This window comes from Mytilus galloprovincialis, chromosome 8 (assembly GCF_965363235.1).
Source record: "Mytilus galloprovincialis chromosome 8, xbMytGall1.hap1.1, whole genome shotgun sequence".
Lineage (NCBI taxonomy): Eukaryota > Metazoa > Mollusca > Bivalvia > Mytilida > Mytilidae > Mytilus > Mytilus galloprovincialis.
In genome coordinates, this window is record NC_134845.1 from 66857812 (window position 1) to 66872880 (window position 15069).

At 34.0% G+C, this 15069-nt stretch overlaps 1 long non-coding RNA gene across 2 annotated transcripts in view; it reads left to right on the forward strand.

The window, feature by feature from the left end:
- LOC143043474 (uncharacterized) overlaps positions 1-15069 on the forward strand; it is a 40057-nt gene that overhangs the window by 21923 nt on the left and 3065 nt on the right. For both annotated transcript variants that reach the window (XR_012968417.1, XR_012968416.1), the window contains exons 2-4: positions 11428-11681; positions 12404-12477; positions 13339-13447. This is a non-coding gene — a long non-coding RNA (uncharacterized LOC143043474). The remainder of the gene's footprint in view (positions 1-11427; positions 11682-12403; positions 12478-13338; positions 13448-15069) is intronic.

The following is a 15069-nucleotide window of genomic DNA, read 5'->3' on the forward strand; positions in this document are numbered from 1 at the left end:
AAAATATGCTTACAAACATCCCAGCTTGGGATTTTCCATGTGATATTGTATTTCTGATAGAATAGCAGACAGTTCATAGAGACGTGCGTTGTCCTTATTCGTCAAGGTTGGGAATTTGGCAAGTTTACTCATGAGAGAGGCTTCCAAAATTTCTGGAGCACCATACCGCTCGTCAAGCCTCTTCCATAATCTCTGTATACCTATGGTAGGATTATTGGCGGTCGACGCTCTTATGCTAATGGCATGTTTAGCAGACTCTGGACCGAGCCACTTGATCAGTAAATCGATCTGTTCTGAGTCAGAGACTTGTAACTCATCAGTCACGTTCTTAAAGCTTGCTTTCCAAGTATGGAAGGATTCTGCCCGATCGTTAAAGCTTGAATTGTTAATCGGGAGAAAAGTAGGTCCTTGTGTTAGAGGAATCTAGTTATCTCCGATGTGAGGATGATTTGTTGCTGGTGTGCAACAGGGATCTCTTCTATAACGTCTTATTTTGTGCGTAAGACAGGGATCACTTCTTTAACACCCTGGTTTTGGTGTTCAGTAGGGCTCTCATCTGAAAGGCCTAGTTTTTGTATGCCGGTTACTAATCCCAGATCTGGGATTAAGGTAACTTCCGGTGACTTATTATCGGAAGGCAAGACAGCAGATGTCTGTGACAGCAAGTTCGGTGCCACGGAAGGCACGAACGCTGGTGCTTCGTGACTCAGCTTGATCTTAACAGGAATTTGTTTTTTTCTTTTGAGGTCCTGTTACTTCCTTTACAACAGTTGATACAGGAAGTTTATTGACGAAATCTTACACACGCTGGAGCGGGTCTTCATTTTCGTCTGGGAGATCGTTAAACGCTTGGCTATCATCGTATTCCAGGATACGAGCCTCGGCTTCTGCGGCTGTAGCTTAACAAGAAGGTTAAATTTGGCTTTAAGCTCGGCCTTTTCCCGGCTTACTTGTGCGGCTTCTTGTTGCATTTGAGCCATACGTTGAGCGACTTCTTGTTCCATTTCTGCCATTTAACGTGTGGCTTCCTGTTCCTTTTCAGCCTTACGTTGAGCGCCTTCTTGTTCCATTTCTGCCTTTTTACGTGTGGCTTCCTGTTCCATTTCAGCTTTTTAAGTGTGGTTTCCTGTTCCATTGCAATTTGTCTGAACAGGGCTTGTTCCGCTAACATTGTTTCCTGTTGTAGGATAAGTGCATGTTTTTCGACAAAGGCTACTTTAGACTTGGCAGCCTCTGCCTTGGCACGCTTTCTCCGTGCTAGGCTTGACATGTCTGACACGTTAGAGCTACCGCTGCGTGAGGTTTTCTTACTTTTTTTGTTTTAGTGGATTTGGCCTTTGTTAGGGCGAGGTGATGCTCGTGTAGTTTTTCCATAACCAGTTCCACTTTGGACAGACGAAAATCCAAAGAGAGTTAACATGCATCAATTTCTTTTTGACTCTCCAATGTTCTGGTCCTTTTCATAAAGTCTAGGTATTCATTTGTGAGCCTACGATAATTATTACAGGCTTTAACAAGTTTGTCCTGGGCTGTTATGAGTTGCTGGAGCTCGTTAGGAGGCGTTGTGACTTCCAATAACTGGGATTCAATGTCTGTCTAGAGAGCCTCTTGTTCCTGACAGAACTTGTCACGTTTTTCAGTGACAGCTCCTTTTCCTTTTTCCGTGAGGTCACGTACTCGCCTAGCCGCGGGATTTTCATCTGACTGTATTGTATTAGACGGATTTTCTAATACTTCAGGGACATCTCCCTCTGGGGGCTGAATCTCTTCTTGTTGTTCCACATGACTGGGATCCATTTTTACTCAACGTTGTTGGGTTGCTGCCGAGTACACACAAGATATTTAGTCCACTGTCAGTGTAAAGGTATGTACGTTGATACGTTGTCGTTCCTTGTCTGGATATGTAAAGACAGCATGGACAGGTTGTCGTCAATTTACTATGCTGAGACCGACTCAGCTAGTATAACCATGTGATTGTATCGCAATCTCGGCAAATTATAAAGAATAACAACTTGTGTGTGAAGATTGTAGATTATAATTCCACCAGAAATTATACAGGAGTTTTTACAGAGTGTGTATTGTTTGGTAAACTGAAAGAAATAAAAATACGATATTTACAATATGTACGAAAGAAATATATTATTAAGGCGAAGTGTACGTAATTAAACTACACAATGGATGTTTTTAAAATTTTACATGTAGATTCTGCTTGTAAAAATAAATCGGAAAATGAAATAAAAAAAGGGGGTAACCGTTTTTGTTTTTGAGATACGAGCTGTTGAAGTTAACAGCATCATACACCAAAATTACAAAGGATATATAGGGAAAATCGTGAAATTCGGCAGGAATTGTTACATTTCCGAGATTTTCTATTATATTAGACAATCGATTTTTTTTTAAATTTATGAGACGATTCTAAAATGTCTGAGGAATCGATTGGTGCAAAGAAAGTCCTTAGCAACCGTGCTACTTTTCAAGCTATACCCTGTTAAAGTTGAATCTTGAGTGTAAAAAAAACCAAAAAACAACGACAACGTTATTGACGTCGCCGCAACAGTTACAACGCTTCATATAGTCCTATACTTGTATGAAATATATACCGTTTTGTTGGAGTTCGTGTTGCTCGGTCTTAAGTTCTTTATGTTACGTTTTGTGTACTATTGTATTGTATTTGTCTATTATATTCGGGTGCGTGCGGGTATCGCCAAGCTAGAAAACGGTTGACATTTTCTTCATTATGAACTAGAACTATTTTCGACCTCGGTGCCTTATTTTTTGTTAAAATCTAAACACTGCGACGTGTTTTCAAAATCTTTGTTCTCATAAAACTTCATTTCATCAAGGTCTCTTCTCAGAATATCAGCCATCTGTCTGGCACAGGATAACAAATCAATATTTAAGTAAATTTAAGTTGTGTGGCAATTCTTAGTACATTTGGGTAAATTAATCTTATCTTTGTGCCGCATAAGCATCTCTATAATTCAACACATCCCTGAGCCACGACATTATATATTTTATGCATCGCATGCGCTTCTTTTTATCACAATCCAGACCGGCTAGTAACCGTTGTATAACTTTACACGTCTGAAGACGAATATTTGCGTGAAACATTTTTGTATGATTTTTATTTCTGGAAATCAATCTGAAATCTACAACAGTCCATTTCCGAAAGTCGGGCTGGACCTTTACTTTTATGTGCATTCGGGATTTACACAAATTGTAACCCGAATAATTCAGTCGTATTTTTCAGCTGATGTACGAATGCTACATTTCTCGTGTGGGAGAAAATCGGACATGGAAAGGGCTTGAATTATTCCAGTTACACAAATTGAAACTCGGGAATTTCTAGCTGTTCGGAATTCGCGGAAACAAATTTTCGGCATTACGGTATTGAATCAATAGAGATACCAATTATTTCTTTTAACAAATTCGAATACCAGTCAGTTTATAGGACTTCAGTTTGAAATAGGGGCGGCAATCCATTTGTTTTATCCAATCAATTGAAAAGGGGGGGGGTCAACATTGATAGTCAAAAAGCCTTGAAATATTCAATAAAAAACGTTGAATGTAAATTATATGAACTTAAAAATCTCATATTATAAGACTAGTAAACCAGAGGTTTCTCAATTCTTGTGGGATAATGAACTAGGTGAAAACCTAGAGCTGACCGAGTGCGAGATCCTCATGGATAATCATCGAGGTCGTTAAACACCCCTTGTAGTAAACTTTGGTTAAATTTAAAAAAAAATCGAAATGTAATAGTCTGAACACATTTCTACGGAAACGTATTAGCGCCACACATTTTTTTTTTATTTTTCTTCTTATGTTTGCGTTATAACGCAAACCTTTGCGTTATAACGCAAACCTTTGCGATATAACGCAAACCTTTGCGTTATAACGCAAACCTTTGCGATACAACGCAAACCTTTGCGTTATAACGCAAACCTTTGCGTTATAACGCAAACCTTTGCGTTACAACGCAAACCTTTGCGTTACAACGCAAACCTTTGCAATATAACGCAAACCTTATAACGCAAACCTTTTGCGTTATAACGCAAACTTTTGCGTTATAACGCAAACCTTTGCGTTATAACGCAAACCTTTTGCGTTGTAACGCAAACCTTTGCGTTATAACGCAAACCTTTGCGTTACAACGCAAACCTTTGCGTTACAACGCAAACCTTTGCAATATAACGCAAACCTTTGCGTTATAACGCAAACCTTTGCGTTAAACGCAAACCTTTTGCGTTATAACGCAAAGGTTTGCGTTACAACGCAAAAGGTTTGCGCTATAACGCAAACCTTTTGCGTTATAACGCAAACCTTTGCGTTATAACGCAAACCTTTGCGATATAACGCAAACCTTTGCGTTATAACGCAAACATCTTTATTTCAATTATTCATTAAGTTTTGTATATATGTCCGTCTGTCATTCATTTCGGATGTGATTTACTAGTAGATAAAAAAAGAAACATACATACAAGGCCAAATCATTATAATAAATATGCATAGGAATAATGGAATAATTGAAGTGCAATTATACATAAATTAAGACTGATTTGTGCATCAGAAAAGTATATAATTTAACAAGAAAATAGATATAGTATATAGTCATATTAAAATTGAAAGATCAAAAATAATGTCATACAATTGTGAAACCTCCAAGTCAAATAGACAAAATGATCTTTCTGCTTTAAAATGAATTATTAATAAGGAAACATTTTTTTTAAATCTCAGAATATGATCAAGATTCTTTGATAGAAAGTCATTGAATTTTCATTTCAATATAATGAAGTATTTTTAAGATGCTTGGGTAGCAATTTGAATAGAGAGAACATAATTTAATTAATAAAACATCTTCATTCTATACATTTATTGCCAAAGGGTAGCTTGTTTGAATGTAACCTACTTTACACAGTTCTCAAACGAGAGCTTACTTTGGAAGTATATTTATATTCGGTTATAGCTATATTAGCAGGGTTGATTTTTTTCTTAGGTATAACCTCAATTTACTCAATTTTCTTTGTAATATATATACTAGTAGTAACTTGGATATCGTTTTTTGGGACCTTTATAGTTTGTTGTTTAGTGTGAGCCAATGCTCCGTGTTGAAGACCGTAATTCGGCCTATGATGGTTTACTTTTACGAATAGTGACTTAGATGGAGAGTTTTCTTATTGGCACTCATACCACATCTTCTTATATTATTCTGCTCATTATTAGTCATTGATATGATCTAATTATTCAAGCAGTTTACTTTGCAATTACTACAAAGGTGATAAATTTTATTATATCCAGCCTCCTCCATTAATAACTACTGTTTCCTTTGAATCTTAAATAAGAAATAAGATAAAACAAATGTTTGCGTTATATCGCAAATGTTTGCGTTATAACGCAAAGGTTTGCGTTATATCACAAATGTTTGCGTTAAAACGCAAAGGTTTGCGTTATAACGCAAAGGTTTGCGTTATATCGCAAAGGTTTGCGTTATAACGCAAAGGTTTGCGTTATAACGAAAAGGTTTGCGTTACAACGCAAAGGTTTGCGTTATATCGCAAAGGTTTGCGTTATAACGCAAAGGTTTGCGTTATAACGCAAAGGTTTGCGTTACAACGCAAAGGTTTGCGTTATATCGCAAAGGTTTGCGTTTAACGCAAAGGTTTGCATTATAACGCAAACATAGGAAGAAAAATAAAAAAAAAAATGTGTGGCGCTAATACGCTTCCGTACATTTCACCGCTCATTCCACTAAATATTAAATTGCAGTTACAAGATTAAAAAAGATTACAATTAAAAAAAATCAAATCCCGACTACCCGAAATTCGGAAATAGAATTCCCGGATCCCGGAGTTCCGATAAAGGTCCTACCCCTCCCCCCCCCCCCCCCTCGTAATTCTATATTCTATTCATTTTTAATCTTGAATTGAGACTTGATACTTCAAAATTACATTCTCTAATTTTGAATGATGCACACAGGCACAATAAAAGTAAACAGATTTCGCTATATATCTCTTCGAAATTGGAATTTGTGAAAGAAGAAATGACATGTTATATTTTATCTTACATGTGTACTTTCAATTTCAATATAGTTCTAAATTTAGATTTAGTTTTCCCATAAATTGCGGACGGAATAGAAGACACCTGTTTATTTTCTGCACATGTAGAAAAAGTTGAAAACTGGGAGTTGAATGACATAATTTTTACTTATTTTAAGATAAATGTTAGAATTTTTAAGTTACTGAGTAATTTTTGGGGCATAATTTGTTTATTTTTTGTCTGTTTTCCGTCTTTGTTCTTCCGACTTGTAAGTGTTGCACTAGTGTCAGTAGTGATCAAATTATTCTCTTGGTATCATCTGATTTCTTATATGAATATAAGTCATGTCCTTAAATTTTCAATTGCACAAAATACGAACATTTCAACGTCTTTTTGATTAAACAATTAAATTCATACGTCTTTCATTAATTATTTGTAACCTATTATAAAACTTTACGTTGAGTACTGTGTTTTTCGTTCAAGACTACGGCTTTTTAAAACGATATTGTTGGGTCAATTCAGGTTTCATTTTAATTAATTTGATATCAATAGAAGAAAATTTGTTACATGTTTATTTGTTTATTTGTTTATAATTTTGTTGTGAGGCGTTTTTTCTTTCTGTTGATATCATAAACACGAAATGCCTTCTCCTACGCGTCTGAAACAAAAACAAAAAAACAGTGTTTTTAAGTCAGGCTGCACACAGAACAACGTACAGAATGCTGTGATTTCTAATTGGAGTTATTTAGATAATTTCTATGAGGTTTAAGACAGCACAGGCGTGCTTGTTGGATTCATTATAGACCGCAGAAAGTAGTTTCTCTTTCGTGTGTCCTTTCTTGGAGTAAGGGAGATAACTTGCGTAACTAACGACGAACGTTTTTAATCCCGTATTCCGCTAGAGGCGTGCAATTACGTACACTTCGCCTTAATATTCAATGCAATAATAATATCAAGTCAAAAACGAATTCAAAGTAGAATTCTCAGTTCAATTCAAAGTAATAAACAATTACAGTTCATTTTTGTTGAATAAACGTGTTTGTCAAGTTAACGGAATTAACGGAATATATATTTAACAGTGTATAATCGATTGAAACATACTTGACGGTGATTTGTCACAATATCGACAGGAGCAGTTTTGTCGTGGCATCCATTTGCAATAGACCGGCGAGGAAGAGAAAGTAAACGGTAGTGAAAATACGGATAAGTCCAGATTATTCCCGGAAAATATGAATGTCTGAAAATTCAATCCAATAGACTTTATAGTAAATATAATTACAAATATGTGATCCAGGATACTTTAACACTCCATAACACCAGTACCGACAAACTTTGTTAAGGCGACGGAAAAGCGAAGAGTTAACAAATAGACGGGCGTACCAATACTACTATATATTATATTTTGTAAACGAACATTTTCTCCGTGGTTTTTAATTGTCCTTTCATAATATCTGTTTTCACTTTTTAGATTTTTGGAGGTCGTGCAAGACTTTACATATACTGTGTTCGCCACAAACCACAAGATCAGAATGAGATACATTTACGAAGTTATATTTATTTTCTGGGGATCCCATGCATGTAATACGGCACATAATTCGGCAAAATTTTCAGGTCGAAAGTAAGAAATATATAAAGACACACAGAGATACAAATTATAAACTAACCTTTCGCTTAAAACAGTATTTTTATCTTTCATTAAGGATATTAAGAAAGAATATCACCTGAACTCAGTCTGTTTCCTTGGCCATGCCATGATCATGATGATGAAATTGTGAAAGCGAGTTAGGGTTAGGGATGTTTTCGAAAATCGATTATCTAAGAAATTGATTATAAAAACCGCAAATACAATGTAACAATTGTTTATACTTTATCTGCTAAAATTTTATTTGTCATAAAACCTAGCTCCGCATTTGACACCTTCCTTTGAGGTATATACTATTTATAGAACTTAAATTAAATTAAATTGTATATCAGTGTTGATTAGTTATCACGTTGATTCTGTAAAACTGACTGTTTTATATACTTTAAATGTTAAAAAGATGGAATGGTCTCTTCTGATACTTAAATAAGCTGAAAACAGTCTATGCTTTGCAAATGTTATGGGGCGCACGTCCGCCATGCCCCCGCCTAAACCCGCCCCTGATTATACACATCGGACATAGAAATAACCTTAATTGTCCTAATCAGAATCGAAACAATTGATGCAAGCTATAGTTTATTGTAGTTTTAACATAGGTTGGCATTATATTCGTGTTAGTTTATCCCACACTATTGCTCGGCCAAAAATAATGACGAATATATTGCCTACCCATGTTAAAATTACAATAAAGTATGGCTTGCATCAATTTTTTGTCCTTCTTTTTATCTGATTTTGTCCATAGATCTCAACTTCTGTTTCACTGTGAGATGTCACAACTTTGTGCTGATTATGAATAATTGGGAAGAAACGTTACGTCAAATCCCAAGCCAATCCTGACAACTATGTGTGCATACATTTTGTAATACATGAAAATGTACATTCACGATTTGTTATTGAAATTAACTGAAAACAAATCACCACGCCTTTGAGATATACTAGCAACTTTGAATTGATAATAATCTGCTATGCCGATATGCATACCATGCGAAGAAGAACTAGTAAACTTTATCACTGATATTTTGTTTTTGTTGTTATGTTTGGGTTTGTTCAGATACATTTATGATGAAATAATGTTCCCCGACTATACATTGTTCTTGTAAATACATTAGATGAACGCTTCATTATAGTACGTTATTATGATTAACTACATTGTAATCTCGCATTATTCCTTAATCAACTTCATTACAATAAAATTTATCGGTGTCTTCCCGATTGTCCCACTTTTTGAAATTACAGGTAAAAAGGTAATGAAATTTTGTGGGACAATCGGGAATATGTTTGTGGGACAATTGGGAACTGTTTTTATAATGATTAATTTGTTTTTATAGCGTGTTGCAGTTAATCAAAGGTTACTAATCAATGTAACTTATAAAATATGAACAAAATAAGAACAAATAATAATAGTTACGTATTTTATTTTGCTCATAGTAGGTACAATTGAAGTATCATATAATATAATATGAAGTCTTTTAAAATATTTTTTTTTTTAGTCTAAGATCCATATTTTTTTAAAATTATTTTTCATTGGCTTTGAACTAGCAGTCAGTACTGCGAGTACTCTCAGATCTGTACTTAGTGTCTTTGTTGTGGTGATGTCCCAAGCCAGGAGCCTGTAAGTCAGTGGTTGCCGTGTAACATATTTGTTTTTCGTTCATTATTTTGTACATGAATTATGCCATTAGGTTTTTCGTTCATTATTTTATACATGAATTATGCCATTAGTTTTCTCGTTTTACATTAGCCATTTTGGGGCCTTTTGTAGCTATGTGGTATGATCTCTTTGTGAGAGTTGTCTCATTGACAATCATACCACATCTTCTTATTTCTTATGGAAGTCTGGCTCTTCTTTATAATTGGTGAAGAGTCCTGTTGACTGCAAAAACAATGGGAAAATTGGAAAAAACAACCTTTAATAGTGATTCTTGGAAAGGCTGATCTGGAAAAATTCTAGACAGCAGCAAATTTAGAGAAAATAGATGGGGGTACAAGAAATGATTTTACCAGAAGCATGTGTATCCCATATAAAAAAAAATCTTTCAAATTTCTCAAATATGTATTTTTTCAATCAATTATAACAAAGAAGTTGAAATAATAAGATTTCTGTTCTAAAAACAGAAAATTCCAAAATTGACAAATTGACAGAATGGTCAATTTGACACACAAAAGCAATACAATTTTATAAAACTTTCTTATATTAACACCTACTTCTAGTTTTTTTTAAAAGTTAGATCTATTCAGATTGGTCCATTCTATCTTTTTTGAAAGTATGAAAAAAAAGTTTAATTGTGAAACTGTGATTTTTTTCATGATAATAGCCCAAAAATGGATAACATTTGATGAAAACTCAGAAAATCATCAGAATTGGGTACTTTCAAATGGCTGTAGCAAAAATAAGTGCACCACCATATGATTTTCGTCACCAATTATTTTTCTAGAGTCATATATAAACCCAAAAATCAGGTTCAGAAAAAAAGTCTAATTCAAGACCTTAAAAGATCTATTTCATAAATCAGAAATATTATATTTTTTTAATCAAAAGTGTATCAATCTAATGATTTAAAAAACATTTTTTTTTATACTTTTATAAAATTAATATTAAATGTGCAATAATTAATTCTTGTTTATTTAGCAAGACAAACAACAGTTACCTTGTTTATCTAAGAACATTTTACTACATAAAATAATGTGGGACAATCAGAACTTTTCATGTGGGACAATCAGAACTCTAAAATTTTAAAAAGTGGGACAATCGGGAATAAACCAATTTATCATTCATGATGACACGAGATACCAGAATAAAGTACACAGGTAAATTGTATAAAAACTTGATAAAAATCGTGTTTTCATGATCCTAGCTAAAAAATGTAATTATTAGTATTGAATGCCTCTTTTTGTAACTTCATAGGGTTGTAAAAGCGTTGACCAATGTTGACCGTGCGCACATTTTTAGAATGATGCACTCCGCGCTTCATACAAAATGTACTTCGGTCAACGCTTTTACACCCCAATGAAGTTACAAAAAGAAGCATTCAATTCTTAAGGAAGCTGGCTTGTCATATTTCGAATTTTGGTCAGATTTTCGGAATCCTCTGGTTTTATCCATTGGAATGCATTAACAAATTTTGCCCGGTGACCCCCATTTTTCTTTTTATAATTCTTTTACATGTATAGTTTCAAGCTGTCTGTTGAAGTCTTTTAAAATTTTAATTACTTTTTAATAGTTTTTGAGGACTTTAACTTGTCAATGATAAAGCTATGGAAAGTCAAGAGAGAATATATTCCCGCCAAAATTTCAATGGCTAATATATCGCAAACGAGCACGGCGACCTATATATTTTTTTTTTGCTCTATGGATTCCTTTATTAATCCCCTATCAATATAAACTAGTCTTTTGAAAAGTTAATTACTTTGAAACTGAGAAGCGAACTCCCTTAAATATTTATAAAAAAATGTAAATTGAAATAAATAATCTAGTTTTACATGTAACAGTACAGTGTCAACTGACGTACGAAAAAATAAAATAAACTTAGTAGGAGTGTTTCAAATTGGCGTCATATGAGAAATTTCCATATTTGATGAATATCAAGATTCAAAACATTTTGTTTTCGCATGTCGTTCATTAGAGTTTTTAATATATTATTGTGTCTTCGAAACAAAGGTGTGTTAAGAGAGATTGGTACATGTACATTATAATTTACTTCGAATTTATTTGCATATATTATCTTTAAATTATAAAGATTTTTCTTTTGAAGCTTTTAAATGGAATTTAGAATACAGACGCTTGCATTTGTGGTCTCCGTTTTTGCCATTACTAATGTTTCCTCGACCTGCTTATCATCAACTATGCAAAACGTATTACGTCATTTGAAATCAAATGCAGAATCTGCAGAAAAACACCTTGCCCAATGTGACAGAGACGATGATTTCAAGAAACCAATGAAATCCATTAGACGACACATGACGAAAGTTGCGCAGGACGTTAAATTAATAAATAGCATTTACCATAGTAAGTATCTTTTATAAGTCGTATTTTTGTATATGCGTGCTGTTTGGTTCCGAAATAGAGGGAAATTAAATGCTGAAAATGGATATATCGTGTAACAAGAACAAATACAGTTTTAAATGAAAAAACACGTCCACTTGTATCTTTGTCCATTTGATGAGCCTTTTTCAACTGATGTTTAAAGTTCGTTCTTCTGTTCTTCTGTTTTAATGTTATACCACTGTCCCATGTTAGGAGGAGGGTTGGGATCCCGCTAACATGTTTAACCCCGCCACATTCTGTATGTATGTGCATGTCCGAAGTCAGGTGCCTGTATTTCAGTGTTTATGTGTTACATATTAATTTTTCGTTCATTTTTTGTACATAAAGAAGGCCGTTAGATTTCTCTTTGGATTGTTTTACATAGTCATTTCGGGGCCTTTTATACCTGATTGTGCGGTATGGACTTTGTTGAAGGCCGTATGGTGACTTATAGTTGTTAATGTCTGTGACATTTTTGTCTCTTGTGAAGAGTTGTCTCATTTGCAATCATACCACATCTTCTTTTTTTATATGACATATTTCAATCATAATCGTCTAACAACATTTTACAATTTATCACTGGTCAATAATTGCTATTCGTTGCAGCTTATTGTAACAAATTCAAAGTAAAACATAGTCTATTGGAAAATATAGAGACATGGGAAATATCACAAATGTCAAATCAATGTTTGTAAATATTTTAGAAAGGCAATGGACGAAACACAACGGACACTGCTATTACTTTTCGCGTAGCTTGACTGGCTGGAAGTATGCTCAGGTAAACCATATTTTTCTCTCTTGTATATTCTAAAAAAGCTAAAATAATAGGAAAATAAAAATAGCGAATATAGGGCACACATCTGGTGTAACACATTTGGCCCGAATACCAAACATCGGCCGAACCTAAGAAAAAATACTTTCCCAAGCACGTTACCGAGTTTTGAACCCTTGAATCCCCTTATTACAGGTATATCATATATATCATAAGAAGGCTAATAGAATGGGAATCAAAACCTTTATAGTGAATATAGGGCATAGATCCAGTGAAGGGGTAATGAAGCGGTCGAATACAAAAAAAAAACGGCCAAAACCTAGGAATTTTAACAATCACGTTCCGATCGAGTTTTGAATCATTGAATCCCTAATTACGGGTATATAATATATATTCTACGAAAGCAAATAGCATGGGGAAAAAAACATACATAGTGAATACAAGGCTGACTGAGAGATCCAGTTTAAGGGGTAATAGACCGCCTAAATACCAAAAACGGCCGAACCTAAAAAAATACTTTAACAATCACGCTACGATCGTGTTTTGAACCCTTGAATACCCTAAAGTTTTGTTGCATTCCGCTTTGCTTTGATGTGTATTTACTAGGTTTCTACTTCGTTTCAATTTTCGTTGTTGAATCTTCAAAACATACGGGGCAGGACCAGTTTTGAACAAACTGTCTTTTATTTTAAGGATCACTACATTTCGATACGCTTCGTTACGTATATTACCGTTTTGCTACGCTTTCAAAACGTATAGTAAAACGTACCTCTTGAAACGTGACAGTGTGACTGGGCAAATATCACAGTTGCAGTACATGTATGAGATTCAATATCACGTTTTCAATATGTTCTGATGAATTTATAGGTACAATGTGAACAGTATCATGCACGTTTGGTGAAAATTGACGACAAGGAGGAAGAAAGATGGCTTCAAAATAAAATCGAAAACCAAAGACAAATAAACAGAAATCGAGGTATTATATATTGAATTCAAATATTTAAGTTGTATGGGAAGTTAGCGGCCGGTTCGTTATTAGATATTCACTTTCAAACCGGCTGCTTGCAATCGGTTCGACATTCAAATTTTCTTAGTTGAAAGTGATAAAAATTTAAACATTCGAGAACATTAAAAGTATGATATTAAATTGTTAAAGGAGAAAAAGGGATGTCGGAAATATTTTTGTGACCATTCCAAATTATCGTTGATTCTCGTTGTCCTAAATTATAAACCCTTCTGTGAATCGAATATCTATTTTCATAAAACACACATCTTCATCAATAAAATGCAGTCAATGAAATCAGATTTAAACTTAAAGATGATTTTTCAAGAAACAAAAATAAACGTTCATTTTAGTAAGATTAGATAATAAAAAAAAAACCAACAACTGTTTACAGTGAAAAAGCGAAAAAATATGCTTTCGATAGAGTTAGACTTAAAGTCATAAGAAACCTCAAATAAAAAAAAAAATAATGCATATGTTTTTTTTATAACTCATTGGGTAGTTTTCATTATAAAACTTATGAACATATACTTTTCTTTTGAAGAAAATTCTTTAATTTGTTCATATTTAGAAGAAGTTTACTCAGTGTGACCAATCTCATAAAAATCCGGTGATCACAATACGCATGGATGTCCTTAAAATAAACTATTATCCGATTGTACATGTTACATTTTTGTAAACACGTGCTCAATATCCATGCTTTTTTGTTGTTTGTTGACAAACAGATGACGATCGTTAAACTTCGGCTTCAAACACGAACTTTAATTATCTGCCATATTTCCACAACTTCACTGATCGATTGAAAAAAAAATGACGATAATACGAAATTTATGCGAAAAAAATGATAAAATCGTGCACAGAAGACTAAGTTTATGATGTATGTATGCATTGGTTCAAGAATTGGAATAACATTATTTTTCACCAGTCACTCGTTTATTATGACACTAACATTGAAAAAATATACAGATAAAAGGACCAAGGGCGTTGGTTAGATCCCCCTGGTCAGTCAATCAATAATATTATGCATTTACATTCACAGCTCTTTTTTTCTACCAGGGGTGAGCCGGATCATCCGTACCAGATCACCTCAGCTTGTGTTTCTATGGTTTGCATGCATTCCTTTGTTTTGTAACATTTTGGCGGAAATGCCTTATCCACAATAAAACCAGGACGACTGACTTACATCTCTCAGTAATTTAATATATTTAAAGGAAGCAAGATATTTTTATAAGTGGGGCGAGTATGCAGACCTTTAATCAGTAGAATTTTAACCCTTTTTATAGGCGAGTTGTCGGACTGATTGTCCAATGGGATTTGACCCTTTTTATAAGCGGGGAGAGTTGTTAAACAAGAGTGGGGCGATTTTGTTTAAAAAGTGGCGATTTAGTATGGGCTGATTGAATGCAGTAGGGCGAGTGTACAGGGTTTGATATTTAAACATTGTGTTTGGGGTCATAAAGGGTATATATTATATAGTAGTACATAAAGTATATTATAATGGTTGTGTGGAGTTCTCAATTATATTTTAAGAATGTAAATGTTTTTTCTTCTAATCTAAAACAGCTGGGATGTAAAATAGTTATCCCATTCGGACT